This window comes from Mesoplodon densirostris, chromosome 13 (genome assembly GCF_025265405.1).
Source record: "Mesoplodon densirostris isolate mMesDen1 chromosome 13, mMesDen1 primary haplotype, whole genome shotgun sequence".
Lineage (NCBI taxonomy): Eukaryota > Metazoa > Chordata > Mammalia > Artiodactyla > Ziphiidae > Mesoplodon > Mesoplodon densirostris.
In genome coordinates this window covers 18,622,843-18,650,053 of record NC_082673.1, presented here as the reverse complement: position 1 = coordinate 18,650,053, position 27,211 = coordinate 18,622,843, and positions in this window count along the sequence as shown.

Genomic DNA, 27,211 nt, shown 5'->3' with positions numbered 1-27,211 from the left:
AGTCTGAGGTCCTTATATTCGGAAATATCTAGATGCAGGTGGTAAGACCTCCGCTTCTAGCTTGGAGCTAGGATGTCAATGTCTTAGGGGAGAGCAACGCGTATCTCCAGTCTTAAAGGAGCTAGCGTCATAGGCAATCCTTCAAAAGAGAAATGGGGGAACAGAAGAACAAGGCAGAGACCCAGAGATGAAAATTTATAAAGAAACTAAGGATTTGGTAACTAGAATAATACCTTTCCTTTCTTCTATTTACAGTTAGTATTTTTTCTGCATTGTGCCCCTATTGAACACCAGGTATGCTTGTATTAGAATACTTTTTATTTCATCATAGTTTAAACAATTTTCATAATTATTTCTGTTTATAAACTTTATACACTCTCAGTCTTTAAAGGCATACGCGTACATATAAGCATATACATACATTCCATGTTAAAATTTCAATAATCCTACCACAACTATCACTAGTCCTAGCTTAGATGAACACTATTCAGTTTTGAACAGGAGTTTCTCCATGGTGTGTGATCCTTTTAATGTGCTGCTGAATTCCATGTTCTAGTATTTTGTTGAGAATTTTTACTTCTATATTCATCAGGGAATATTCCGTGTTCTAGTATTTCCATGTTCTAGTATTTTGAATTCCATGTTCTAGTATTTTGTTGAGAATTTTTACTTCTATATTCATCAGGGATATTGGTCTATAATTTTCTTTTCTTGTAGTGTCATCTGGCTTTATTATTTAAGGTAGTGCTATCCTTGTAAAATTAGTTTGGGAATGTTCCCTCTGCTTTGATTTTTTTGGATGAGTTTGAAAAAGATTGACATTAATTTATCTTTAAATGTCTGGTAAAATTTACCAGTGAAGCCATCTGGTCCTGGGATTTTCTTTATTGGGGAGATTTTTGATTAGTGATTCAATCATCTTACTAGTAATTGATCTGTTCAGATTTTCTATTTCTACCTGATTCCATTTTGATAGGTTATATGTTTCTAAGAATTTATCCACTTCTTGTAGTTTATTGGCATAGTAGCTTTTTATGATCCTTTTATTTCTGTGGGTATCAGTTGCAATGTCTCCTCTTTCATTTATAGTTTTATTGATTTGACTACTTCCTTTTTTTTCTTTGTTAGTCTAGCTAATTGTTTGTCAATATTGTTTCTCTTTTCAAAGAACCAACTCAGTTTTATTAATATTTTCTATTGTTTTCCTGCTCTCTATTTCATTTATTTCTAGTTCTAATCTTTATTATCTTCTTCCTTCTTCTAAATTTGGGCTTAGTTTGGTTTATTTCCTACTTATTTGAAGTGTAAAGTTAGGTTTTTATTATTTCCATTTTCTTAATATATTAATTTAGAGCTATAAACTTCTCTCTTAGAACAGCTTTCACTGCATTTCAAAATTTTTGGTAAGTCTTGTTTCCATTTTCCCTTGTCTCAAGATACTTTTTTATTTCCCTTTTAATTTCTTTTTGATCCATTGGTTTTTCAGGAGGGTGTTGTTTAATTTTCATGTATTTATGAATTTTCCAGTTTTCTTCCTGTTGTTGAATTCTAGTTTCATACCACTGTGTTCAGTAAATATACTCAGTATGATTTCAAATCCTTGATTTCTTATATTGGTATCTGTACATTTGAGCAAGTGATTTCTTCCAGACTTTACAGGCTTGCTTTGGCAAGTCCTTTACCAGTCAGTTCAACTTAGGGTTCTAATGATCAGTAGGTAGTGCTCTTGGACAGGAGGAGCTCACTATCAGGGTCTGGTTTTGAGTGAGGCCACTGCCTGAGCTCTAATATGGGGTGGGAATGGCACTAGCTGGAAATAGTTGTATGGAACTCTTGGCTTAATTCTCTACTTAAGCAAGGCTGTAGGAAGGGCTCAACAGTTGTCCAGATTCTCTGGTCAGGCTTCACAAATGGTCAGGCTTCACAAATGGTCAGGACTGGGTTCTGTATTCAGCCTTAGGCAGGGCTATCCCTGAGTGAGGCAGCGGAACCATTCCCAAGGCCAGAACAGTTCATGTTTGTGGACTCAAATCTGGTACGACTGCACACTGAAAGCACACTGACTTTCCTGGCCTGATGGGACCACCAGTTATGTTTGAGAGATGGGGAGAGCCACTAGCTTTGCTCTCTGCTTAATCGCTATTGTTATTGGGGCTGCAAGATGGGATACACAGCTTCCCAGGTACTCTAATTAGGTTCCCTATTCAGGCAGGGTGAGGGCTGTATTCAGTGGGCAGAAGTACAAATTAGTTTCCCTGCCTGGGTGGAGTCAGGTCTGACTCTGAAGGCCATGCTCTCAAGCCCTATGCCATACTGCATCAAGCATAATAAATATAAATTAAAAAACAAACATTCACTTGTACAAATTCATGCTTAAAGCCAAGTATCATGTCCTTCATGAATCCTTTATAAAAGTGAAAAGTCATTCAAGGAAGAGAAAAAAGACAAAAGCCAAATAACGAACTGAGAAAGTACTGGAGAGGATAGATAATAACCAGAACAAAAGGCAGGTGCAGGGAATGATGGAGAAGGAGACTAGAAAGGCAGGTTCCACTCAGGTCACAGGGGCCATGGGGGTTGGTATAGAAAGGAATACATTGGTGGGAAATTACTATGGGCTGTGATTAAACATGACATGATCAAAATAGTCCTTCAGGAAGAGGCAGTGGGAAATCAGGTGGAAGAGATGTCAGCTGTAGATAAGAGTTAGTTTTGCCATGATCCCATTTGATCATGATCCATTTCATGATCTTCAAGAAATGAAGAACTGAGCAAGATAAAGATATTGAGTAAAGAATAAGGGTTCAGCCTGGGAGATATATAGAAATAAATTGAGGAATACAGCTGCTAGTTAGATGTAAGAAATAGAAAGTCCTCTAAAACGATGGCAAGGGTTAGAATCTGACTGTCAGGGAGAACGTGAGGCCATAACCAGCATGACCAAGAAGGAAGGGATCAAAAGGAAGATAATGAGTTCAATTTTGAGAACTTTTATTTAAAGTATGAGCATCCAAGTGGATTGCAATGGAGAAGGCTAGGTTATTCACCAATACACCATGTCTTATTCCAGCAGGAGATAAATGGAAAATAGGAATAATCAAAGCTGCATATAAAAAAATAAAATAAAAATTTTTAAAGCTGCACATATTTAATGCCTACTCTATGTCAGACCTCTGTTAGGTACATATAGTCTGTGAGGAAAACTGACACCAGCTGATGTTTATGGTAATTGCTAAAGGTGACAGTAAGAGCTGAGGGGAATGAACATTAATTGATTTCCAACATTCTTGGTTATCTCCGTAAGGAAATCTAGAGAGCAAAAGTACCAGAGAACAGAGAAGAGCTCAGTGTTACTTAACTGTCCAGTCATTCTCGTGGTGTCAGAACACCCTGACCCTGTCTCACTTCTGTTCAGCTTTGTTATCAATGCCTAGGATAAAGGCATTGATGGCAGCTTATCAAATATGGAGTAAATATGAAGCTCCTTAGTTTGGCAGGGTGAAGGTGGGTTGGCAAAATCAGAATTCAAAATATCTCAAGCAACCAAAATAACAGAAGCCCAAGAGATATTGTTAAATGATAAGTGTTTAGAAAGTTGGTGTGGTAATATTTCATATGAAAAATAGACCTGAGGTTTTTCATTGAACCCTAAATGTAATAAAAACCAAGGTATAAACCTGGGCCACATTAATAAAAGTCAAATTTCAAAATCTTGGCAGAAAAAAAATCCAACCTACTTTTTACCGGTCAGGACACATCTGTGTAGTTTACTGAGCTTTAGATATTAGATTTTAAAGGGAACCTGGGAAACAAGCAATATAAAGAGAAGAGCAAGAAAGATAAAGGGTGTGAAAATTATATCATATGTAAAAAGAGTTAGAGAGCTGAGGATATTCTCCCAGAAAAGGTGCAAAGGCAGAAGGGGTTAATATTCTCTTAAAGGATTTTAAGGATGGTAATGTGGAAAAGTAAGCTTTGCTCAAATTGACCCAGAGAGCAGAATTAGAAGCAATCAGCAGGAATTACTAACAGGTACATTTTACTCTGTTTAAGAACAAACTTCCTTAAAAGTATAGCTGTTTAATAGAATGTGCTATCATGCAAACAACTTGACTGAGATTGTCATGTATTTATCTCTACTGTGGAAGGAACCCACGTACTAGGTGGGAGTCTGGTTTTGATACCCTCGTGTAAAATGCCTGATGACACAACATCTTCCAAAAAATTATAGGAGTAATGACTTTCTGCTTGAGAAGGGGTGTATTGAATTTGTACACAGGCGTGAAAGGCAGAGAACTCAGAGTCCAGGATCTTGGATTTGAATCTTGATTTTGCCAATTGTAAGTTGCGTCATTTTACAAAACTCAGTTTCCTCATATAAAAATGGTAATGATGACAGTGCCTGCCTAGCTTTATTCTTATGAGAGGATTAGGTGAGACAATGTATGTGAAGTACCCTGTATTACTTCTGAAAAAAATGTGATAAATTGCTAGTTTTTATTTTAAATAAATATCCAAAATTAGTTTCAAATCTCCTAATTGGGAAATTGAAACCATTCTGCCCTCATTAAACTCATATTCCAGAGAAAAATTGATTTCTTCTGCTTCGTTCAAGCCAAACATCTTAAAACATCGAGTAACATGATTCCAGGCATTAATTTAAACTGTGTGTAAATGATTTTTTCCTGTAAATCATTCAGGATCTATTTCTTAACTTTGCCTACTGCTAAAAATCTTTATTTCACTATAACTTATCAATTGTTACCCAAAAAGGAAGAATAGTTGAATATCATTATGTGCAAGAGAAGAGTTTATATTGTAGAATTTATTTTTCTTTAACCAATAAGTACCACATTTTTCCATTTATTCAGTTTTGGCTTTGATGTTTTATAATGTGCTTATAAAGATCAGGTCTCAGACACAGTGCTGACTTGAAGTCATTCTGCTTTTTCCTCTTTTCCTTAGAATTACCTTGCTTCTTTAATGTTTTCCAGACTGGAGTAGCTTTTCAAAAAAAGGAGTGAGGGCCCTGATACTGGTTTGCTCATAGCAGAACCCATACTAAGACAAGCTGTTGAGCCAGCAATGGGTGCCAAGACCATGATGCAAGATCTTTGCATATACTTTCTCCATCAAATTCCAACTCTTTTTCTGCTGTTTCCAGTGCCCAACCTGCTTGCCAAATATTTCTAATACACTGCTGTCTGGTTTATCTGTTAACTGGAGATAGCTATATTTTAACATCAGGGGCAATGGATGACCTCAAACTCCAAAGTTAAACAAGAATTTAATCTTCTAGTTGAAAGGTGCAGAATAAAATGTAATTTGAGAGTCTAGTGTCAGCATCAACCAAATACCCACTTACATTAATGCTAACCCTCTCAAGTGGCAGGGGTGACCTTTCATGTTTAGATTTAATGCTACAATTAGAAATAGCAAGAGAAGTAAAATTATATTCATAATATAAACTAAAATCAAGGAGCTAGTATGTAATCTCTTTCCAGGGAAGCACATTTAAGTGTTGTGTTTTTGTTGTTGTTGTTGTTGTCATTGTTTTCTTAACATATGTTTTTAATTACATGAACTTCTATATTTAAGTTGTTTGTTTTGATTCATTTTTCAAAAGACTGTAATTTTTTTAGCATCTTTATTGGACTATAATTGCTTTACAGTGGTATGTTAGTTTCTGCTTTATAACAAAGTGAATCAGTTATACATATACATATGTTCCCATGCTTTGTTTTATTTTGTTTTTTTGTGGACTTCATCACTCATCTTGGAACCAAAAAGAGGATAAATGTGATAGTATTATATTCTTCCAAATATCTAGCAACTATCTAATTTTTTCCAGTGCAGGATTTCTAGGTTTATATCCTTTGGGGAATTAACTTGGTTTAATGAAATGATGAATTAGGAGTCTGTACACCTGGATTCTATTCCAAGCTCTGTTGAGTACCTGTGTAAATGTGTGTAAATAACTTGACCTGTCTACAACTAACTTTCTCGTCCACATAATGAGGGAGTAGTTTAGTTTATTAACAAACTCCCCACCCACTGAGATGATCTAGGTTTTGCTCTCTTTGGGATTTCTTGATATCTGCTGAAAATAAAAATGTAAGTAGTTATCTCAAGTTAATAACCTGTTAACTAAATAAGCCAAATTTACATGCCTTAATAGTCTTAGCAAGCATGAGTAGAATGAGCTATCTGTATTATTGGCACCTTGCCTAAATCTTTACCTTTTGCACATAAATGTAAACCCTTATATGATTTTTATTGTTGAAATCTCATAAAGTGTTTTTCAGTGAAACTCCATTAAACCAGTTTACTTTTGATAAGTATTACAGCATGCAATTAAATACTTTCTATTTATTAAAAATAAATAAATAAGCCAAATTTGGGAGCAGGGAATAAAACAGAATTGTTTTGGGGTTAGCACAGGTCAAAATAAAGCTGAACACAGCGAATTTAAACCATGTAGGCAGAAAATCAAATAAATAGTCTCCAATATTCAGCAGAAACTTGTCTGTCTACCTAACTTTGCTTAAATGAATGAGATAATATACAGAGTACATCTCTTCCTAAGAGAACCAGATTCACAATTGATACAGTCTGACATGATACCTACATTAAGTGGTGCTTTTAAAATAATCCTCCAAAACAGCTCTTTTTCATGCATATTATGAAAGGAAGCATCTACCAAGATTTTCCCAACTGTCATAACTTTTATAATGCCAATTATATATTATGTCTGAAGAGTCCTTTCTGTTTTACAAAGAGCTTTCCTACGTATTATCTCATTATTCCCAACGACTGTCCTATGAAGGAGATTGTCTTATCAACCCCATTTGCCAGCTAAGGAAACTGAGATTCAGAGAAATTAAGAACTGTAAGTCAGGAAATGCAAACACGAAGATCTCGAGGTTTCAGACTCTTCAGAAAGTATGTTATTGCTTTAATTCCCTTTCTGTCTTCCTAATATCCTCCATATATAATCTTTCAACAAATATCTGTTGAGTACCTAGGAATCAGGCACTGTAATAGGTGATGGGTTGATAAAACAGAAAGTAATATATGAACCCAACCTCATGACCTTATTGTTTAATAGTTCCAACTAGCATCAGAAAACTTCTCCCTACCCCATTCTTGATTCAGAGGCAATAACTATGCATCCCTTCTCCCTACTCACCCCCATCATACATAACTCAAGAATTTTATACAAGCATTTTGCTAACATAAAATTAATTAGCATATTTCATTGAAAACCTCTCAGATATTTGGTTTACTTGACCTGCTATTTCAGCCCAGAAGATGGAAACAATAAGGTCCTACAAGATCTCATACCCTATTGTTTGGACACCACCCAGCATCCTGACTTTGTACCTCTGTTCGATCTACGGTTATAAATTGGTTGGTAGATAGATCAATCAAACTGTTATCTCTTCACCCGTGCTATTATCTCTAATTATCTCATCCTATTAAATAAATTCACAAGTACTTATCAGGAACATGGGATTAAAACAATAGGTGAAGTATAGGTGTTTATTTAATCTAGTTACCTAAGTTGAAGCCCATGATGTTTGCCTTGCTTCTGAAAATAAGTTCTTTGTTCATTGTTCATTATTAATCAAATAATCAGTTAATTTTTAAGTTGTTGACTAATTTACACCATTTTAGTGAGGGGAAATGGCAGTGTCAAAATAGTATTTATTCTACAAGATATGAAACATTTTTAAAAGCTGGTGATTAAACAGTAACTTCAAAGATTTTGTAAGAATTCTGGCCTCATCATCTTTCTGTATATCTGAAGCTAGTGTTACAGATAGAATTATGCTTCTTGTTTATAGTGTGTAGATGCTTTAGAGAAAATCTAGCCCCTTGAAGAAACAAAACTAGAGCAGGTTATTCTCTTAATACAACCAAATGGGCCAAAAATGACCTAATTTCTCCATAAGAGAGTCCAATAGTAATAACTTCCAAAAGATTTGCTTACAAAAAAAAAGTATTTTTTTACTTCTAAATATTATCTTCTCTGAATATTTAAAATATGAACTGATTTATAGCCAGCAAATGTAGAATTTGTCTATAAACTATCTAATTACAGGGGCTGGGAAAGTTTTAAATAACAGTATTTTTTGATAGATACATCTAATATATTTTTTTCCTCCAACAATGCATATCCATTTACTAAAATAGTCACATCAATGTAACTACTAGTCTAAGGCTTGAGTTACTCAAGCCAATAACAACAAAAGCCAATTTTATTCCAAATAGAACTTTTGTCACCATAAAGAAAGTTGTGCATGTGAGTGATAAATCATGACTCAATCAATGCTACCTGCTTTTAGAGATTTGACAATAAAAAGTGCTTCTTAATTTATATAACTTTGGATCTACTGATTATTTCTGAAATAGAAGTCATCATACTGTTTAATTTATAAGAATATCTTGTAACATCTTTAGAATATGCAATGTTATAAAAGTTCATTCTGATAATCAAGTTGTATCTAGGAAATATTTACATCATCTTCTATAGGCCTTTTGCTATTCACCTCAAACATTTATACTTCTAAGCTAAGTATATTCAATTGAAATAAAAGGTCAAGCAGGAAAGAAAAAAGATGGCACCTTTCATTAATAATACACTTCATCTTTTAAAAAAAAACCCAATACCCCATGTGTTGGCCAGTTCTGCCAAATATAAATGCGTTAGATCAAAATAGGACCATTTAGGCAGCCTGGTTCATGTAAAGACACTTTAATAGCCCATGAGCAGAAGTGTCAACTCCTGATTACTGATGTATAAGCCAGCAACAAATAGGAAAATGAATAAATTTCAGTGTGTAGGCTCTGTCACTATGATGCAAACAGAATTTCAACTGACTATTAGCAGGCCTGGCTCCCTCATCAATCCTTACTTTATTCACAGTCAATGGCCTTGTCCAGCTCTAGCTATGACAGTTGGCACAGGTGGCTCTATTTGGCACTTTTCTTGGGGCAACTTCTAAATATAATTCCAAAATAAATAGACATTGAGAATGTGTTCTCTTTTAAACTACTCAGAGATAGTATTTCAGCTAATCAGTAACAATTTTTTAGCACTCTCCAGAGCCTTCTTGTATTTTGGTTATGTAATCATTACACCATGTCATTATTCAGGTACTAAAAGTGAGAACGTTTCCCAAACTGTAACTTGAAACTTATGAGTTGAAATGTTCTCAAGACAATAACGTGGAAGACATTCACTGAATTACAAAAGATATGCAGCTAGCTATTTGGGGGTTTTGTTTAACTTTCAGAAAAAGATTAAAACATTCTAGAAATCTCTATTTCCTCATGTCTTCCACCTCCACTCCTTATAAGAATGAGAGCCTGGCAAGATGGGACACCACATTTGTGCACTCTGACAGTCTGTATCTTATGCATCACTACAATTCTCAAATGAAAGTGTATCTGAGATTCCAAAGCAAAAGGTTACAGAACAGAGCCCTTATTTTCTAATTCAATGGAAAGAAAACCCTCTCTGTCAATGTCCAGAAACTTCCCCAGGCAAGTGTTATGCCAGAATTAGTAGATGTTAAGTTTCTTGAGAGCAGGGGCTATATCTTGTCTATGCTTATACACCAGGGCCTAGTACAATGTCTGCCATCTTAAAAATACTCAGGAAATATTTATAATTAAACAGGGATAAATATTACTATACTTTAACTCAGGACATAGAAGATTTGGGGGAAGAAAAATAGCCTACCATCACTGACCTAGTGAGATAAAAACCAATGCTCAGAACTCACATGTGAAGTCCATGCACGTGGAGGCCAATCTTCTACTCAGGGAAAATGTTTTAGAGTGAAAAGAGAACTGCACTACTGCATTTAAAGTCAGAAAACTGAACGTTTGCATAGTTTTGCAAGCATTGCGACCTTGTACAAATAATGTCAGCTCTCTGAGCCTTATTTTCATCGCCTATAAAATGGGAAGGGCAATAGCGCCCTGAGTACTTCACGGCCTATCCTGAATGTCAGCTGAGATGCTCTGTGTATGGAAGGTGATACCATTGTCATAACATGTAGAGCAGTAATGTGCACGCTCACCCTTTCTTCAGAAAAATAGTTGTGGGTCCTGAAAGATTCTTAAGTATTTTTACCATAGTATGCTAAACTAATGCTAGATGAAAACAGTACTTTTGTAAATTTTTATCATAAAATTTAGAACAAAAAATGGTTTACTGGAATTATGAAGATCAGTTCTCAAGATATACTATTCTAACTATATTTGCGAGGAAAAAATTTTAATATGACTCTTCCTATTTAAGTAGAAACCTGGCAAAACACTGTGAGACACTAATATGATGCAGCCTGAATAAAAGAACGTTTGACTGCCCTAGTATTTTAGCCAAAGCACATTTTACACACAGAATCCCTGCTTGGAATAATAAGCTTAGATCCTCACTGGGAATGCTGCTGGCAGATGGCCTTCCACTGTCAGTTCACCTTGTTCAAGATCATGCCTCCTTCTCAGGAGAGCCCACATCCAATGACTCACTGGCACAGAGCTCTCTGCCCCACCTTACACAATTCTAAAGGATCACCCCAGCTTCAGAGCTCCCCACAGCGCTAGCTGAGGCCTCCATTGGGACTGTTTCACAGGTCAGCTCCTCCTTCAGCCCAGTCCTGCTTCCTTCCCTACCAAGGTATGGATCCAGGAGCACTCCCTAATAAACCTCCTGCATGCTAATCTCCTTCTCATAATCTGCTTCTCATGGAGCCCAACCGTCAACAACTCTCAAAATAAATGTAGTAACTTTTGCAAATACATTACTGCATATCCCCTAGACTGCACAATAGTAGCAAAAACACAGTCTTACCTTGTTTTTGTAAAGCACTTCAACGTCCGCAAAGCATTTGCTTGTTCCTGATCTAGGGTGGTCTCTCAAACAAGTGTTGGTAGAAGACAGGGCTTATAGTATCACTCCCATATTAAAAATGAGGAATTGAGGATCAGAAAAGTTGAAAACCTTAACTGGGATAACTTCAATATATAAGTAGGTAGGTGGGTAGGTAGGTAGTCAATCATTCAGTTAGTGGCAAACTTGGAATCTAATCTTAATTTTCTGATTTCTCATCCAGACCTCACTTGACCATCCACTGTTTTTCCTCATGAAAACTTATGTTTGTGGTTCTTATCCTATGTAACAAGTATTTAATGATTTACCCATGGACAATTTTAGGACACTTTAAAAATATCTAAAAACCCTTGTGAAATCTGCCAACATCCTGAAATACCAAGATACTTGAATTGGGAATGTGTTCTGTGGTTAGAGATGATTACTTTCCATGTTTTTTGTTGTTGGAAAATCTTGGAATTGTTTTGTTTCCTGACTAATCTTTACCCATAATAAAGTGCTTGGCACATATAGGATGTGTTTCTAAAATGAAAAATGGAAACTAATATTTATTTTTCATTTCGTGAAAGATTAAACCAAGTTCTAAACTTGTACATATGATTATGTGACCTCCAAGTAATCTCATACTTGCTATCTTAATCATATAAACTCTGTCCTAATCTATATCTGACACAGGCACGCTTTTCTTTAGAGAAAATAAGCAGTCTTTTTATTTCTTCAAATTCCCTTAAGGATCTAAATGACTTGGAGGTTTTGTTTGTTTGGGGGTTTTGTTTTTGTTTCTTCATGGTCTTTTTAGAGTATCCATTAGGAGAATGTAGTTTAACCAAATAACACCTTTTAAAAAGTAGAAATTAATCCTAATGGTACAGCAACAAAATAACCTGGCCTTAAGTTCTTAGTTCAATGATTAGAATCAAAAGTGAACTATCTTCTCCAGCTGATATCCTGTGGCAAGAAATATTTTAAAGATAGAATTATCTTGTTATTGTGAGATTCAATGGAGAATCTTTTTTCCAGAAATATTTCTCAGATACAAAACTTTGACTTGTTTTTGAACTTCCAGAAGTCTCAATCTTTCTGAGGAATTCAGTCCACATTGGATATTGTATACTCCTTTTAAGAGAGAACAACGTGGAACAACAAAGCATTATGGTGATTAATCCTTTGTCTGGTTTTTCATTTGCAAATATTTTCTCCCATTCTGAGGGTTGTCTTTTTGCCTTGTTTATGGTTTCCTTTGCTGTGCAAAAGCTTTTAAGTTTAATTAGGTCCCATTTGTTTATTTTTGTTTTTATTTTCATTACTCTAGGAGGTGGGTCAAAAGAGATCTTGCTGTGGTTTATGTCAAAGAGTGTTTTTCCTATGTTTTCCTCTAAGACTTTTATAGTGTCTGGTCTTACATTTAGATCTTTAATCTATTTGGAGTTTATTTTTGTGTGTGGTGTTCAGAAGTGTTCTAATTTCATTCTTTTACGTGTAGCTGCCCAGTTTTCCCAGCACCACTTACTGAAGAGGCTGTCTTTTCTCCATTGTCTGTTCTTGACTCCTTTGTTGTAAATTAGGTGACCATATGTGAGTGGGTTTATCTCTGGGCTTTCTATCCTGTACCATTTATCTATATTTCTGTTTTTGTGCCAGTACCATACTGTCTTGATTACTATAACTTTGTAATATAGTCTGAAGTCCAGGAGCCTGATTCCTCCAGCTCCGTTTTTCTTTCTCTAAATTGCTTTGGCTATTTGGAGTCTTTTGTGTTTCCATATGAGTTGTAAAAATTTTTGTTCTAATTCTGAGAAGGATGCCATTGGTAGCTTGATAGGGATTGCATTGAATCTGTAGATGGCTTTGTGTAATATAGTCATTTTCACAATATTGCTTCTTCCACTCCAAGAACATGGTATATTTCTCCATCTGTTTAGGTCATCCTTGAATTCTTTCATCAGTGTTTTATAGATTTCTGAGTACAAGTCTTTCACCTCCTTAGGTAGGTTTATTCCTAGCTATTTTATTCTTTTTGTTGCAATGGTAAATGGGATTGTTTCCTTAATTTCTGTTTGATTTTTCATTGTTAGTGTATAGGAATGCCAGGGATTTCTGTGCATTAATTTTGTATCCTGCAACCTTACCAAATTCATTGATTAGTTCTAGTAGTTTTCTGGTGGCATATTTAGGATGTTCTATGTGTAGTATCATGTCATCAACAAACAGTGACAGTTTTACTTCTTTTCCAATTTGTATTCCTTTTATTTCTTTTTCTTCTCTGATTGCTGTGGGTAGGACTTCCAAAACTATGTTGAATAAGACTGGCATAGTGGACATCCTTGTCCTGTTCCTGACCTTAGTGTGAATGCTTTCAATTTTTCACCATTGAGTATGATGTTTGCTGTGGGTTTGTCATATATGGCCTTTATTATGTTGAGGTGGAGCTTAATATCAGAAAAACAAACAATCCAATTAAAAAATGGGAGGAAGGGGCTTCCCTGGTGGCGCAGTGGTTGAGAGTCCGCCTGCCGATGCAGGGGACACGGGTTCGTGCCCCTATCCCGGAAGATCCCACGTGCCACGGAGCGGCTGGGCCCACGAGCCATGGCCGTGGAGCCTGTGTGTCCGGAGCCTGTGCTCCGCAACGGGAGAGGCCACAGCAGTGAGAGGCCCGCGTACAGAAAAAAAAAAAAAAAAAAAAAAAATGGGAGGAAGGTCTAAATAGACATTTCACCAAAGAAGACATACAGGTGGCCAAGAGGCACATGAAAATATGCTCAACATCACTAATCATTAGAGAAATGCAAATCTAAACTACAATGAGGTATCACCTCACACCCCTCAGAATGGCCATCATCAGAAAATCTACAAACAATAAGTGCTAGAGAGGGTGTGGAGAAAAGGGAACCCTCTTGCACTGTTGGTGGGAAGGTAAATTGGTATAGCCACTATGGAGAACAGTATGGAGGTTCCTTAAAAGACTAAACATAGAACTACCATATGACCAGCAATCCCACTACTGGGAATATACCCAGAGAAAACCATAATTCAAAAAGAGTCATGTACTACAATGTTCATTGCAGCACTATTTACAATAGTCAGGACATGGACGCAACCTAAATGTCCATTGACAGATGAATGGATAAAGAAGATGTGACACGTATATACAATGGAATATTACTCAGCCATAAAAAGAAACAAATTTGAGTGATTTATAGTGAGGTGGAGAGACCTAGAGTCTGTCAAACAGTGAAGTAAGTCAGAAAGAGAAAAACAAATGCTGTATGCTAATGCATATATATGGAATCTAAAAAAAAAAAAATGCTACTAATGAACCTAGTGGCAGGGCAGGAATAAAGCCCTATACGTAGAGAGTGGACTTGAAGACACAGGGAGGGGGAAGCTAGGGCGAAGTGAGAGTAGCATTGACATATATACACTACCAAATGTAAAATAGCTGGTAGGAAGCAGCAGCATAGCACAGGGAGATCAGATCAGTGCCTTGAGAAGATCTAGAGGAGTGGGAAAGGGAGGGTGGGAGGGAGGTTCAAGAGGGAGGGGATATGGGGATATATGTAGGCATATGGCTGATTCACTTTGTTGTACAATAGGAGCTAACACAGTATTGTGAAGCAATTATACTCCAATAACGATCTATTTTTTTAAAAAAGCATTATGGTGGTGTGAATAAGTAAAGCCACTCATTGTACTGTAAGTAATTCAGGGAACATAAGTTGGAGATGTCCAGGGAATATGAGGACACCAGCTGTCTGGTGATACAAGAGAATTTGAAGTGTTTATAGAGACTGAAGTGATGTGACCAGATTGGGATTTCCACACCTTTTTCCAATAACGACATAATTAAAAGCCATTATAAAATTAAAACTCTGGTTTCCCAGGCAAAAATCTAAATATCTTAGACTGAATATGTCCGTTTTCTGACTCTTTTATGAGACCTAGGCAGGTAGCCTCAATCTACATAAGGCATAGTTTAAAAACAAAGTTCCTTCATTGTTTCAGTACCTAAAAGTTTACTTCCAAAGAAAATATCTTATTTTAAATGATGTCACTTGTCTTACATTTAGTCTGGTGCTTTATATCATTTGCTGGAAGATCTTGATAGAGTTAATTTCCATAATCATCTGAGGTTAAGCAAGCTTTCTATGTTAATATCAACATTCTTAAAATGACAATTCCCTAAAATCCAGGATATTCAGCAAGGTTAATTAATTTTCCCTATATCACAAAAATCCAAAAAGCATTAGGACTCAAATGCAAACTTACAAAATCTTGGGCATTTGTTCAGTGCAAAGTGTCCTTGCTACTCAAAGCACAGTCCATGAACCAGAAGCTTGACTTGGGAGCTTATTAGAAATGCAGAACCTCAGGCCCCAGCCCAGACTTACTGAATCAGAATCTGCATTTTACCAAATTCCCCAGGTGACCTACATGCACATTCAAGTCATGAAGCCATTCAGTAGACCATTTGATTCACAATATGCATTACATAAACTTGATAAGTGTCCACATGATCCTTGTGTCATAGACTGGTCTCCTGTAAAAGTCTGCTAAAATCACATAATCAGCATGACGTGGATGCATCTTAATCACACATGTTCCACAAGCCTGGGACTTCAGTTTAAATCATTGTTTGTGAGACACTTAAGTCCTATCACCTACGTCTGGCCCCCACCCCCCAGATTTCCCATCAAAAATAACCATAAGCACAAACAGGATCTGATATTCAAGGACTCAACACTCTGGTCCAATATGATTTCCCATGTTCATTTCCAATCATTTCCCCCTAAGAGTTTTATAATCTAACTATAATAGCTTTCTACCATTTCCTCTAAAAGTCTTGCATTATTGTGCCACTGGGCCTTTGCTTACACTATATTCTTCACCCAGGATGATGGTCCTTGTTTGACAAAATTTAATTCATCTTTTAAAGGCCAGATTATGTGTCACCTGTAAAATGAACCTGATCGGGCCAAATAAAATTAATCCCTCCTCTATACCTCACAGCAATATTGTTATACCTGTCATTTAACAAATGTTGAATTGTACAGTTAATTACTTAGGCCATTCTCTTCCATGAAACTGCATATTTCCTAAACACATGAAACGTGCCTTACTTATGCTTGTAAATTCAAGGTCCACCTTAATCATAGATAATACTCACAGTTATTTGTTAAAATGACTTGAAACCTCATGACTCTAAATTCAAAGGACCTGTCCAAACTCTATTGTTATCTCAGCACTTGGTTGTAATAAATTTTTCCCAAAACCAAGGTATAGCTTGTTATCTGGAGATTTTTAAGATTATGAAATTTTGCATGTGTAGATTTGACATCAAGACATATAATGGAGGCCACCAAATTTTATATTAAAGGAGTAGATTGCATATAGAAGGGGGAAACTTCCAAGAAGCCACTAACTTGACCTTCTCTACTAAGAGGCACAGAAGCAGGACAATGATCCCCTTACAAGGGGGCACAGTATCATGAGAAATTTATCAAAGCCTTAATCTACAGTTTATCTCTAGAAGGAAGCATGGGGTTTGGGGACGTATATGGGATTTAGAGTCAGATACGTCCACATTTCCAATGACTTTGGATTTTTTTTAATCTTCTTTGGCAGGAAATGCTCTGTCATTGTACCTCCCACCTACATAAACTAATGATGATGATAATAATACCAGTCTCACCTATTTCATAGGGATTTTATAAAAATCAAAAGAGGTTGCATGCAAAATCACTTTGGAAAACATAACCAATGACTGTTTACTGAATGATTGCAAAAACACAACTCTGTCCTACGTGGAATCATGCCTACAAGTGAACATTTTTCTCACCACTAGAAAAGTTGCTCTCAAATTTTTAATACAAGTGTAGAAAGGAAATGCTTTTGCTAGCCTCTCTAGGGAGATTATTAAAAGTGTATTTATATTAGACCTGAAAAACATTTTATGTGATCAGATAATTTAAATGCATGCCTAAGTATTTACTGGCTTTCAAGGCAAGTAGTTAGAGAAAGGCCTGCAAAGTGCACCAACATTTATTGACCATTTATTGTGTGCCAAGAACCAGGAATACAGCAGTGAACAAGATAATTCACTCTGTCTTCAGGAAGTTTTACAGAATAGTGGGGACACAAACAAGTAAATAGTATCTTTAAATCCCTGTATTTCCTGTTTTAATTTTATTGGAAAAGAATGAGTGATTATTGATACTCATAAATTTCTAAATTAACAATTAATATGCACCCAAAAAATCTGGCAGATGGCAGCCAGGATTATAAAAGACACTCCAAAGGAAAATTTGGAGATCAAGATCAGCCAAAGGTGGCCACTATTGACTTTGAGTGTAGCATTCTGAGAAAACCCTGTACTTCAAACACCACTTTCTGTCTTATTTTTTACCTGCTTTATGAATGGTTTCCACTTAACACGTTTATCTGGAAATGCTCAAGAAAAAAGAAGAAACAAGAATAAGAATCCACTTCATATTTTCCTTGGTTTAAGTCTTAGGTCTGCCTCTAACTAGATATGTGACTTTGGACAAATCACATAATTTCTCTGACCCTCAGGTTGCACTCTGAAGAGCAGGAGTTTGGGCTAAATAAATCATTATGTCCTCCTGGTTCTAATGTCCAGTCATCTCTCTCTCATTTAAATAAAAGAAATTGTTATCAAAGAATTAGGAGAAAAAACTTTAAACACTCTAATAAATAAAAGGTATGGGAGGCCCAGAACTCATTAAAGTGAACACTTTTTAACATCATTATTGAGAAGATAACCAAAAATTCTATTTCTCAGAGAGTGTGTCTATCATCCTCTATTTGTCTTATAATTACCAAAAATATTATATTTATGAATCCGTAGCATATCACCTCCAACAACATACTGTGCATACTTTCCCAGATAATATGAAAATATGTTTTTCACCCCCTTTCTGGAACTCTGGGAACAAATTTAATTAAGATGTTTTAAGTTAGATAAGTTCAAAATAAGCTAAAGTAGACAGCTATAAGCAGAGACTGAGGAGGAACTTTGAGATTACCCACTTATTTCCAGTCATTGAAACTCCACGTTCCAGATGACATGGGAGATCTGGTACCCACTACTGTTTACATCCCACTTTTTTCTAGAATTCCTTTGCAGTTGACTTTCTTCCTTCTAAGACACACAGTGCTTGCATCTCTTCAGATGAACAGATGACAGTTTCTGGATGAGTTTTTGTATTCACACATACTAAGAGATTAGAGACAAGCAAGAAAACCTCAGATCCTCTCACCTGAACTTTCCCTCACCACCACTGTTAGTACTACTTCCTTGCTTCTTCTACCGTGATCTACTTGACCACATGCTTTTGGGGAAACCCACTAGCCAATAGTTACTGTCCACTCACAGGTCGGTGTAAAACTGTTTGCCATCTTGGCTTCCCTTTGCTTAAGAGAGTGAAGTCACTTAGGACCCCTATGTAACTTGGGCTTTTCAGTTGAGAGTGTACCTTAAGTAATGGGTGGTTCATTGTAAAGAAGCTGCAAGTCTATAACTGGAACAGCTTTGGAGACTGAGGCTGATTTGGGACCATGGAATAAAAGAACACTAATGGCAATCAAAAGCACTAGCCAAGGGGCTACAATCAGGCTTCTGAACAGGAAGACTCAACTTCAAAAATTACTCTATAAAGAATTCAAATGTCATGAGGTCACATTTTACCTGGGTTTCTTTTGCACAAAATAATGTGTTCTGACATCCCCAATGGCTAGCCACTTCCCACTGTTAAAAACAAAACATAACAAAATTCCATAAAATTGGTAAAACACATTTTAAAGTGCATTTGACTGCTGAGGCAAGTCTCTTAATAACACTAAGTCTCAGTTTCCTATCTGTCTAGAAGGACTGGCAATAGCTGCTCCAAAAATTTCACAAAGAAAGTTGTGAGAAAAAAAACAATACTACATAAAATTATTTGTGAACAATAAATCATAATAAACATAGACTTGTCACATCCATTGCCTCAGTCAAATTATGCTTCAAAGATTAAGGTAGCTCAAAAGGGAAGCCACGATTTTCACTTTTAAAAAAATTCTCCCCAAAAAATATTGTTAAATGGATTGCTCCTAAAGGGATTGAAGGGAGAGAAAAAGTGTTGCATGTGGGGGGAGGGGAGATGTTTGTTGAGCTTTACGAGATGTCTCCAAGAAGAATGAAAACTGAAAGGGTAATGCATCCTGCTTCATTAGCCCAGGGTCCAGACTGGAGTGCAGAGAAGGAGCAGCTTCTTCTCTAGACGGTAACATTTGCTGATCAATGTATCGTGATCCAGCTGCAGGTGAATAGTAACCAACACTCCTCAGGAGCTCTTGGTTTTGCCTCAGTTTCTTCCAAAAGCTGCGAAAGCAGCCCAAACACCAAGGGTGCAGCCAGGGCTGGAAGCAGCTGGCTCAGAGTGTCCGCTGCCCATGCTTCTCCTGCATGCATACAAATAAGGAGCTGCAGGAAGAGCAAGAGGCCAGGGGGCTGAAAGATGTTTCCTTATAAATGAATCGGTAACCCGGTTGGTGTACATATATGCAATTCATTGGCTATGTAGAAACAACTCTTTGCCCAAAATAACAGTTTATTATCATGAAAATGTGACTAAAATGTGAAACATTAAAAGCACATGAGGGCTTCCCTGGTACTGCAGTGGTTGAGAGTCCGCCTGCCAATACAGGGGACACGGGTTCATGCCCTGGTCCGGGAAGATCCCGCATGCCGTGGAGTGGCTGGGCCTGTGAGCCATGGCCACTGAGCCTGCACGTCCAGAGTCTGTGCTCTGCAATGAGAGAGGCCACAACAGTGAGAGGCCCGCCTACCGCAAAAAAAAAAAAAAAAAAAAAAAAAAAAAAAACACATGAAAGGTCCATTTTTGATTGACATCCTTTCACAAGAGTGGTCCTTGTCATCAAGGTGGTCAAGACCAGTGCCAATCACTGATCTGGTAGTAGTTTCTGTAGGTGAAGAAAGCAGCCTGGCCAGTATCATACTCGGCGGTCTTCACCATGCGCCAAGGAGGTGGAGTCAAGATGGCGATGTGGGAAGACGCGGAGTTAGCCTCTCCCCACAACTAGGGTGGGTGCTGCTGGTGGAGGACTCTGATGCCCAAGGAGATGGGAGGAAACACCAAGTGAACTAGTAGGACATGGAGGGCTGAGTGGGGAGGAGAAGTGGAGACCAGACAGGATCAGCACCCATGAAGCCGGGGAGATCATGAGAGGCAGGCAAGAGGAGCTCTCCCATACTGGAGGAGCAGGAGAGGGGAAGAGGGCATTTGCCCCAAGCAGTTGAGCCCAAGAAGCCTGCTGCACTCCCAGGTGAAGTCCTCTGCCCTCTGAGAACAGGGATGGAGTGCACACCTGGGCCCCTTCTGTTCCTTGAGCCTAAGCTCCAACCCCCGCAGGCCCCAGGACCTCTTGCAGCCCTGTGGGTCCTGAGCATTGGCCCTGCCCACCACCCAAATCTCACCCTTGCTTAGGCCCCACCCTCCACAGCCAAGGACTTTTCCCCATTTTCTTTTTCTTTCTCTTTTCTTTTTTTTTCCCTCCTCCTCTTTTTTACTATTGTGGTACTGTTGTGCCTTCCAGTTGTTGATTCATCTGTATTTTTATTTTTATATCCTTTCTAACATATCTGTTAGTTTCCAAGTCTAATTTTATTTTTTACTTTCTTATTCTCTTTTTTTGCCACCTCATGCGGCTTGTGGGATCTTGGTTCATGAGCTGGGGGTCAGGCCAAAGCTCCTGCAGTGGGAGCTCCGAGTCTGAACCACTGGACTAACAGAGAACCTCAGACCCCAAGGAATATTCACCAGAGTGAGGTCTCATGGAGTTCCTCATCTCAGCACCAAGACCCAGCTCCACCCAATAGCCTACAAATTCCAGTGTTGGAAGCCTCAGGCCAAACAAGCAGTAAGACAGGAACACAGTCCCACTCATAAAAAAAAAAAGAAAAAAATGAGCCAGCAAAAAAATATATCACAGATGAAGGAGGAAGGTAAAAAATCTACAAGACCAAATAAAAGAAGAGGAAATAGGCATCTACCTGAAAAAGAATTCAGAGTAATTATAGTAAAGATGATCCAGAATCTCAGAAATAGAATGGAGGCACAGATTGAGAAAATACAAGAAATGTTTAAGAAGGCTCTAGAAGAACTGAAGGACAAAATAACAGAGATGAAAAACACAATAATTGAAATGAAAAATAAACTAGAAAGAATCAATAACAGAATAACTGAGGCAGAAGAACGAATAAGTGAGCTGGAAGACAAAATAGTGGAAATAACTGCAGAGGAGCAGAATAAACAAAAAAGAATGAAAAGAATTGAAGACAATCTCAGAGACTTCTGGGACAACACTAAATGCATCAATATTTGAATTATAGGGGTCCCAGAAGAAGAGAAAAAGAAAGTGTCTGAGAAAATATTTGAAGAGATTATAGTCAAAAACTTCCCTAACATGGGAGAGGAAATAGTCACCCAAGTCCAGGAAGCACAGAGAGTCCCATGCAGGATAAGCCCTAGGAAAAACACACCAAGACACATATTAATCAAACTAACAAAACTTAAATTCAAAGAAAAAATATTAAAAGCAGCAAGAGAAAAACAAAAAATAACATACAGAGGAATCCCCATTAAGGTTATCAGCTGATTTTTCAGCAGAAACTCTGCAGGCCAGACGGGAGTGACAGGATATACTTAAAGTGTTGAAAGAGAAAAACCTACAACCAAGATTACTCTACCCAGCAAAGATCTCATTCAGATTTGATGGGGAATTCAGAAGCTTTTCAGACAAGCAAAAGCTAAGAGAATTCAGCAACACCAAACCAGCTTTGTAACAAATGCTACAGAAACTTCTCTACACGGGAAAAACAAGAGAAGAAAAAGACACACAAAAACAAACACAAAACCATTAAGAAAATGATAATAGGGACATACACGTTGATAATAACCTTGAATTTAAATGGATTAACTGTCCCAAACAAAAGACCCAGACTGGCTGAATGGATACAAAAACAAGACCCATACATATGCTGTCTACAAGAGACCCACTTCAGACCTATAGACACATACAGACTGAAAGTGAACGGATGGAAAAAGATATTCCATGCAAATGGAAATCAAAAGAAAGCTGGAGTAGCAATATTCATATCATATAAAATACACTTTAAAATAAAGATTGTTACAAGAGATAAAGAGGGACACTACATAATGATCAAGGGATCAATCCAAGAAGAAGATATAACAATTATAAATGTTTATGCACTCAACATAGGAGCACCTCAATACATAAGGCAAATGCTAACAACCATGAAAGGAGAAATTGACAGTAACACAAAAACAGTAGGGAACTTTAACACCCCACTTTCACCAATGGACAGATCATCCAAACAGAAATAAATAAGGAAACACAAGCTTTAAATGTCACAACAGACCAGATAGATTCAATTGACATTTATAGAACATTCCACCCAAAAGTAGCAGAATACACTTTCTTCTCAAGTGCACATGGAACATCCTCCAGGATAGATCACATCTTGGGTCACAAATCAAGCCTCAGAAAACGTAAGACATTTGAAATCATATCAAGCATCTTTTCTGACCACAATGCTATGAGATTGGAAATCAGTTGCAGGAAAAAGAAACTGTAAAAAACACAAATACATGGAGGCTAAGCAGTGCACTATTAAATAATCAAGAGATCAAAGAAGAAATTTTTTTTAAAAAGAAACAAATGACAAAGAAAATACGACAACCCAAAACCTATGGGATGCAGCAAAAGCAGTTCTCAGAAGGAAGTTTATAGCAATTCGATCTCACCTCAAGAAACAAGCAAAACCTCAAATAACCACTCTAACCCTACACTTAAAACAACTACAGAAGGAAGAACAAAGAAAACCTAAAGTCAGTAGAAGGAAAGAAATCGTAAAGATCAGAGGAGAAATAAATGAAATAGAAACAAAGAAAACAACAGCAAAGATCAATAAAACTAAAAGCTAGTTCTTTGAGAAGATATACAAAATTGATAAACCCTTAGCCAGACTCATCAGGAACAAAAGGGAGAGGACACAAATCAATAAAATTAGAAATAAAAAAGGAGAAATTACAACTGACACTGCAGAAATACAAAGGATTATAAGAGACTAATGCAAACAACTATATGCCAATAAAATGGACAACCACGAAGAAACGGCCAAATTCTTGGAAAGGTACAATTTTCCAAGACTGAAGCAGGAAGAATTAGAAAATGTAAACAGACCTATCACAAGAAATGAAATTGAAACCATACTTAAAAATCTTCCAACAAACAAAACCACAGGACCAGATGGCTTCACAGGCGAATTCTATCAAACATTTAGAGAAGAGTTAACAATGATCCTTCTCAAAGTCTTCCAAAGCATTGCAGTGGGAGAAGCACTCCCAAATTCACTCTACAAAGCCATCATCACCCTGATCCCCAAACCAGAGAAAGATATCACAAAAAAAGAAATTATAGACCAATATCACTGGTGAACATAGATGCAAAAATTCTGAACAAAATACTAGGAAACAGAATCCAACAGCACATTAAAAGGATCATACACCATGACCAAGTGGGATTTATTCCAGGGAGGCAAGGATTCTTCAACATATGAAAATCGAACAATGTGATAAACCATATTAACAAGTTGAAGAATAAAAACCATATGATCATCTCAATAGATGCAGAAAAAGCTTCTGACAAAATTCAACATCATTTATGATAAAAACTCTACAGAAAATGGGCACAGAGGGAACCTACCTCAACATAATAAAGGCCATATATGACAGACCCACAGTAAGCATCATACTCAATGGTGAAAAACTGAAAGCATTTCCACTAAGATCAGCAACAGAACAAGGATATCCACTCTTGCCAGTCTTATTCAACATAGTTTGGAAGTCCTAGCCACAGCAATCAGAGAAGAAAAAGAAATAAAAGGAATACAAATTGGAAAGGAAGAAGTAAAACTGTCCCTGTTTGCAGATGACCTGATACTATACATAGAAAATCCTAAAGATGCAACCAGAAAACTAATAGAACTAATCAATGATTTTGGTAAGGTCACAGGATACAAAATTAATGCACAGAAATCTCTGGCATTCCTATACAGTAACAACAAAAAATCAGAAAGAGAAATTAAGGAAACACTCCCATTTCCCACTGCAACAAAAAGAGTAAAATACCTAGGAATAAACCTACATAAGAAGGCAAAAGACTTGTACTCAGAAAACTATAAAACACTAATGAGAGAAATCAGAGATGACATAAACAGATAGAGAAATATACCATGTTATTGGATTGGAAGAATCATTATTGTGAAAATGACTATACTACACAAAGCAATCTACAGATACATTGCAATCACTATCAAGCTACCAATGGCATCCTTCACAGAATTAGAACAAATAATGTTACAATTCGTATGGAAACACGAAAGACCCTGAATAGCCAAAGCAATTTTGAGAAAGAAAAACAGAATTGGAGGAATCAGGCTTCCCAACTTCAAACTATACCACAAAGCTACAGTAAGCAAGACAGTATGGTACTGGCACAAAAATAGAAACAGAGATCTATGGTACAGGAGAGAATGACCACAGATAAATCCACGCATATAAGCGCACCTAATTTACAACAAAGGAGGCAAGAACAGACAATGGAGAAAAGACAGACTCTTCAGTAAGTGGTGCTGGGAAAACTGGGCAGCTACATGTAAAAGAATGAAATTAGAACACTTCTGAACACCATACACAAAAATAAACTCCAAATGGATTAAAGATCTAAATGTAACACCAGACATTATAAAAGTCTTAGAGGAAAACATAGGGAAAAACTCTTTCACATAAACGACAGCAAGATCTTTTTTGACCCACCTCCTAGAGTAATGGAAATAAAAGCAAAAATAAACAAATGGGACTTAATTAAACTTAAAAGCTTTTGCACAGCAAAGGAAACCATAAACAAGGCAAAAAGACAACCCTCAGAATGGGAGAAAATATTTGCAAATGAAACAACCAACAAAGGATTAATCTCCCAAATATACAAACAGCTCATGGAGATCAATATCCAAAAAAACAAACAATCCAATTAAAAAATGGGCAGAAAACCTAAATAGACATTTCAAAAAGGAAGACATACAAATGGCCAAGATCCACCTGAGAAAGAATTCAGAGTAATGTTAGTAAATATGAGCCAAAATCCTGGACATAGAATGGAGAAAATACAAGAAGTGTTTAACAAGGACCTAGAAGAACTAAAGAGCAAACAAACAATGATGACCAACACAATAAATGAAAATTTAAAATCTCCAGAAGGAATCAATTGCAGAATAACTGAGGCAGAAGAACAGATAAGTGACCTGGGAGACAAAAAAAAAGTGGAAATAACTGCTGCAGAGCAGAATAAAGAGAAAAGAATTAAAAGAATTACGGAAAGTCTCAGAGACCTCTAGGACCACATTAAATGCACCAACATTCTAATATAGGAGTCCCAGAAGAAGAAGAGTAAAAGAAAGGGACTGAGAATATATTTTAAGTGATTATAGCTGAAAACTTCCCTAATATGGGAGAGGAAATATTCAGTCAAGTCCAGGAAGCATAGAAAGTCCCATACAGGATAAATCCATGAGAAACATGCCAAGACACATATTAATCAAACTATCAAAAATTAAATACAAAGAAAAAACATTAAAAGCAGCAAGGGAAAAGCAACAAATAACATACAAGGGAATCCCCATAAGGTTAACAGCTGATCTTTCAGCATAAACTCTGCAAGCCAGAAGGGAGTTGCAGGACATATTTAAAGTGATGAAAGGGAAGAACCTACAACCAAGATTAGTCTACTCAGCAAGGATCTCATTCAGATTCGACAGAGAAATTAAAACCTTTACAAACAAGCAAAAGCTAAGAGAATTCAGCACCACCAAACCGGCTATACAACAAATGCTAAAGGAACATCTCTAGGCAGGAAACACAAGAGAAGGAAAAGACCTACAATAACAAACCCAAAACAATTAAGAAAATGATAATAGGAGCATACATATCAATAACTACCTTAAATGTAGATGGATTAAATGCTCCAACCAAAAGACATACACTGGCTGAATGGATACAAAAACAAGACGCACATATATGCTGTCTACAAGAGACCAACTTCAGACCAAGGGACATATAAAGCCTAAAAGTGAGGGGATGGAAAAAGATATCCCATGCAAATGGAAATCAAAAGAAAGCTGGAGTACCAATTCTCAGAACAAATAGGCTTTAAAATACAGACTATTAAAAGAGACAAAGAAAGACACTACATAATGATCAAGGGATCAAACCAAGAAGATATAGCAACTGTACATATTTATGCACCCAACACAGGAGCACCTCAATACATAAGGCAAATGCTAACAGCCATAAAACGGGAAATCGACAGTAACACAATCATGGTAGGGGGCTTTACCACGCACTTTCACCAATGGACAGATCATACAAAATGAAAATAAATAAGGAAACACAAGCTTCAAGTGATACATTAAACAAGATGGACTTAATTGATATTTATAGGACATTCCATCCAGAAACAACAGAATACACTTTCTTCTCAAGTGCTCATGGAACCTTCTGCAGGACAGATCATATCTTGGGTCACAAGCCTTGGTAAGTTTAAGAAAATTGAAATCATATCAAGTGTCTTTTCCGAACACAATACTAACAGACTACATATCAATTACAGGGGAAAAAATCTGTAAAAAATACAAATACATGGCGACTAAACAATACACTACTAAATAACCAAGATATCGCTGAAGAAATCAAAGAGGAAATCAAAAAATACCTAGAAACAAATGACAATGAAAACACCATAACGCAAAACCTATGGGATGCAGCAAAAGCAGTTCTAAGAGGGAAGTTTATAGCAATACAATCCTACCTCAAGAAGCAAGAAACATCTCAAATAAACAACCTAATCTTACATCTAAAGCAATTAGAGAAAGAAGAACCAAAAAACCCCAAACTTAGCAGGAGGAAAGAAATCATAATGATCAGATCAGAAATAAATGAAAAAGAAATGAAGGAAACAGTAGCAAAGATCAGTAAAACTAAAAGCTGGTTCTTTGAGAAGATCAACAAAATGGAAAAAACATTAGCCAGACTCATCAAGAAAAAAAGGGAGAAGATCAAATCAATAGAATTAGAAATGAAAAAGGAGAAGTAACAACTGACACTGCAGAAATACAAAGGATCAGGAGAGATTACTACAAAAATCTAT